This window comes from Sminthopsis crassicaudata, chromosome 6 (genome assembly GCF_048593235.1).
Source record: "Sminthopsis crassicaudata isolate SCR6 chromosome 6, ASM4859323v1, whole genome shotgun sequence".
Lineage (NCBI taxonomy): Eukaryota > Metazoa > Chordata > Mammalia > Dasyuromorphia > Dasyuridae > Sminthopsis > Sminthopsis crassicaudata.
The window spans coordinates 19,564,275-19,569,894 of NC_133622.1; positions in this window are offsets into that span (position 1 = coordinate 19,564,275).

The following is a 5,620-nucleotide window of genomic DNA, read 5'->3' on the forward strand; positions in this document are numbered from 1 at the left end:
AGATATGTAGCCACAGAAATATACTCTTATATACAACCTCCCCCACTTGTGTCTCCCTCTCTCTCACCCCCACCCACCCCCATGGATGTTCATCTATATACATGTATGTAAATATTCCATTTCTACAATATATGTGAACACAGTTTGTCACACTACACCATATATTTAATACCTAAGAGAATTATAACATTGAAATTCAAAGAAAAATATACCCCTCAAACTTATAAAATGTGTGGGAGAAAGAACTTTCCCTTAATAATATATATTAACCTTATATGGGTACTCTGAATGAACAGTGATATAAACAACTGAATAGTTTCCTGCATGATCTGAACCACTTCTTTCATAGAATATTATTAAGCATCCATGGTACAGACTGTCCTTTTGTTATGCCCTAGAAAAGATACAAATAAAAATAAGGCCTAATTATCTACAATAAAAGGACTTATGCTCTAAAAACAAAACAAAGCAAAAAAGAGAACTCAAAAATGAACATGGGAAATCATAATAGAATTTCAAGCTGCTTTGAGGATTCAAAGGGATTAAAAAATACCTTCAAGCCATGGAGCTCTTTCAGTGCTTCCTTCTTGCATCACTCCTGAAATAACCTGGGAATGCTTCATGGCAGTGTCAGTGGACTTGCTGGTATTCACAGAGTCTCCTAGCTACATGGGAACACTAGAAAAAAATGTATTTTTCTTTCTTAAATCCAGAAGAGCACAACCATACTCCTGAAGCTATGAAAGTCAGACCAAAGTAAGGGGATTCCTGTGGAGATAATGAATGCTCTTCCATCAGGGAAGTCAAGGCAATAACTGAAAAAAGATACTGGGGCCAGGTTCTCTGCTATTCTTCTCCAAGCTCCTTTCTTACATTTAAGCAGGGAAAACTAAACAAAAAAAAAACCCTAGAAATTCTCCAAGACTATTCCCATGTACTTTACAACCATACTCTGTTTTTACTACAGTCACATCTAAGTTCACCTGGTTAATGCAATAATGTAAAATATTACATGTTGAAATCAGTCCTTTAGGTTCTATCAATTAAGGAATAACAAATTGCAATCCCCAAATTATATTCCATTCCATCAACATTGCTGGTAAAGTTCCACTGGGATTACAAGGTATTTCTGTGATGAGGTACTAAAACAACTTACAGGAAGGGCCTTTTACCCAGGATACTCAGGTATCATTAATACAAACAGCTGTCTCTAGTTTTCAAAAGTTAAATTTTCTTTCTCTCTAGTACTTCCTCACATTTTCATTTATTTATTTGTTGAATTGAAAGTGATGAACCACGTCAAGAGATGTAAAGGGAATGAAATGAAATATCAAGATAATCACTACCACTTCTGCAAAACATGCTCTGTCTCCCCCTATCCCCATCTTTTCCCCATAATTCTTTTGTAGGTATGGATCAAGGAAGACTCTTGATTTATTTGTAAGTATTACATTTGGGCATCTATTTCTTATGCTATAAATTCTGATGACATTTAATATTTTATTTTATGTACTTGTTTGATTTTCTATAAAATAATAAATGTTAAAATTCTATTCAACAAACAGAATGATGGTGTTCCATTAGGTTACCTTGATCTGAAGATGTAAAACAAATATAATACTACAATGTTTTATAACATGACAGAAATGTGCCTTTGTAATATCCTTCTGTAGATGATACCATTTGTAAATATTACCACATGTTTAAGATTCTTCATAATATGAAAATTGCAATATTAATATTGAGAATTTTTTTGAATCATACAATTGAACTAAATTTTTCTTCCATGTCTTTATAAAACCATGTGAAAAGGTGGAAAACTTCCTCTGTGCAATTTAATATTTGTTACAAATAATTGCACTAATCAGATCATCTGTCTGTCACCTTTTTGACTTATTATAAGACTGTCCACTTCCTTTTCTTGTTATAAATATAATATATGGTATCATTTCAGTCCATTCTTCAAGGTGGTCTGCAGTGGCAATGCAACCAATCTACTTAGATGTATCATGAATCTTTCCATTATGCCTTGGATAAATTTAAGTTTTCTAAGATCATAGAGTTCATGACTTATAGCTATATATTACCAGGAAACTAGTGCTGATAAAGAATGGATTTATGCCATAGGAAGTATCTTAGCACCAATAAAAGAAAGCACAGTTCAAATACCCTCTTACTCTCTCTCCTATTCTCATTCCATTCTAGGGCACCCCATTTTTCTCCATGATTTTCTTTTTCAATGTTTATCAATAATGAGTTTTCTATCTCATCGCATATATTCTATTTGTCATCCATTTAAGATTTTATCTTTGCTTTTGTTATTTTCCCCCTCTGAGTAAACTGCTAGACTGGCTTTTTGTGAGTAATCATGAATCCCGCTGATTCAGTCCTTACAGAATTCCTACCATAATGGAATCCACAAAAAGTCAATTGCAAATAGAATGATCTAAAGAAAATTATCCACTACGAATAACAACTCTTCAATTTAAAGTTAAAATAGCACTAACTCTACAGTGGTTTCATACCTCTAATCAGATATATATCTCCCTTATTCGTGGTTTATTTAATAATACTAGTCTTTGGATCATTAACAATATTTTATTGCATTATTTGGAAAGAGAAAATCTATGATTTAACATACATGGAGCAACTTCTTTGAGGAAAAAATGGAATCCTGTTAATGTCTAGAAATTTAATTCAGTTGCTTGACTCGAAAGATGAAATCTAGAATAGGGACACTGTCTATGAGAACCAACTAATTCCCTTCTCACATTTTCATCAAGGATATTCTTGTTAAACATACAAACTATTCTCAAAAATGCTTTAATAAGATAAGGAAAAAAAAAACTCTAAAGAACCAATAATACCTTTAAATGTGTCTCTGGGGGTAGGGAAATTATTCCATCCATTATGTGTCCTCTCTTTGGAATATTCTTCTCTTTGGTATATTTTAAAATCTGATCCCTATCTTCATTTTGAAAATAATTATTTATTTAATATTCAATATATATAGATTTTATGAATCATGTTGGGAGAGAAAAATCAGAACAAAAGGAAAAATATAGAAGAAAAATAAAGAAAAAAAAATAAGTGAACATAGTATGTGTTCATTTGCATTCATTCTCCACGGTTCTTTTTCTGATGCATATAGCATTTTCTATGCAAAGTCTGTTGATATTATCTCAGATTGCTGACCTGCTAAGAAGAATGAAGCCTTTCATAGTTGATCATCACACATTCATGCTGTTATTGTGTACAATGTATTCCTGGTTCTGCGTGTTTCTCTCTGCATCAGTTCATGCAAATCTTTGCAGGCCTTTCTAAAATTAGTTTGTTCATTTTTTATGAAACAATAATATCTCATTACCTTCATATACCACAATTTATTCAGCCATTCCTCAATTGATAGGCATCTACTCCTTTTCTAATTCTTTGTTATCAGAAAAAGAGCTGCTACAAAGTTTTTTGCATATGTGGATCCTTTTCCTTTCTTTACATTTCTTTGGGATCCAGACTCAGTCATATTACTGCTGGGTCAAAGTTTGATAATCTTTTGGGCAGAGTTCCAAATTGCTCTCCAGACCAGTTCTACCAACATTTGCATTTCTACCAATTCTAGCAACAATTCATTAGTGTCCCATTTTTCCAACATCCCCTCCAACATTTATCATTATGTTTTCCTGTCATCTTAGCCAATCTGAGAAGTATGAGGTGGTATCTCAGAATTGGTTTTCATTTGAGTTTCTCTAAGCAATAGGGATTTAGAGAATTTTTGCATGATTATAGGGTAACTTTAATTTCATCATCTGAAAATTGTCTGTTCATAGAGTGACATATTCTTATAAAGTTGACACAGATTTTTTATATAATTTAGAAATGAGACCATTAACAGAAACACTGGTGGCAAAAATTTTTGTCCCAACTTTGTACTTCTCTTTTAGTTTTATTTCTATCCATGTTGTTTGTGCAAAAACTTTTTAATTTAAAGTAATCAAAGTAGTCCATTTTGCTTTCAATAATGCTCTCTAGTACATCTTTGGTGATAAATTCCTTCATTCTCCAAAGATCTGATAGTTAAACTAACCTCTTCTCTCCTAATTTGTTTATCGTTTCCCTTTATGCCCAAATGATGTATCAGTTTTGACCTTATTTTTGTATGAGGTATGAGCTATAGTTTATGCTGAGTTTCTGACATTTCTTTCAGTTTTCCCAGCAATTTTTAAAAATCAAATATCAAGTTCTTATCTGAAAAACTGGAATTTGGTGGTTTATCAAATACTAGATTAATATAGTAATTGATTGGGGCAGCTAGATGGCATAGTGGATAGAGCACCAGCCCTGAATTCAGGAGGACCCGAGTTCAAATCTGGTCTCAGACACTTAACACTTCCTACCTATGTTACCTGGGCAACTCACTTAACCCCAGCCTGGGTGGGGGGGGATATAGTAATTGATTACTGTGTGGTATATATATAATCTATTCCAACAATCAACCACTGTACTTTATAGCCCAGTTCAAATGGTTTTGATGACTGCTGCTTTATAATATAATTTTAGGTTTGGTACTGCTAAGCCACTGTCCTTTGAATTTTTTTTCATTAATTCCCTTGATATTCTTGACCTTTTATTCTTTCAGATGAATATATATATTACAGGAATAGGAGACCAACAAAACTCAAAGAATTGTGCATTTGAGGAAAGTGAAGTAAGTGGCACATAAGTTGAATGTCAAAAAGCAATATTATATTCCTCTATAATAAGTCTACTAGGTCAATATTCCAAAGAGATCAAAGAAAGTTTTGTTATGAAAAACAGTTACGCTGTCAAAGAACTAGAGGGAAGGGACGATATACATTAGAACAGCTGAACAAATTGTTTTACATGAAGTTAATTAAATAGTATTGTGATACAAGAAATGATAAAATAAATTAATTTAAGGATGGCAAAAAGAAATAAATAATCCATGAAGACTTTTATGAGCTGATGCAGAGTACAATGAGTAGAACTAGAAGATCCATTTACATAGTAGTAACAAAATTAAAAAGAAAGGAAGAAAAATACAAAAAAGAAATTAAGAACTTTGATCAATATAATGAAGAACCAGAGAATAAGTGTGAAAAATTGTATTTCCCTTTATTAGGAAGATAAATTCATGATTCTGAGTGAAATACACGTTTTTTTAAAGGTGTCTAGAATGATGGGGACTTGTGTTTGCTTGACTATGAATATGTGATACAAATGTATTCTTTTAATTTGGAGGGGAAAAGAAAAAGGTGAATGTTAAGAGAAGATCCCATGATAGATCCCATGATGAAACAAAATTGTAAGAAAATAAGGAAGCATGTTTTTAAAAGCACAGAAACTAGAAAGATCAGGAAGAAGTAAAAGAACAATTATAAAACAATATGTTAAATTTATATATTTTAAAAATAAAATGTACTAAATATTAAAAAAAATATTTGTATGTACATGCAGCATCTTTTTAAATTTTTTACATTGCATGTGGAAATAATTATATCATCTAGTATTTTTTTTTTCCTGAGGCTGGAGGTAAGTGACTTACTTGTCCAGAGTCACACGGCTAGGAAGTGTTAAGTGTCTGAGACCAAATTTGAACTCG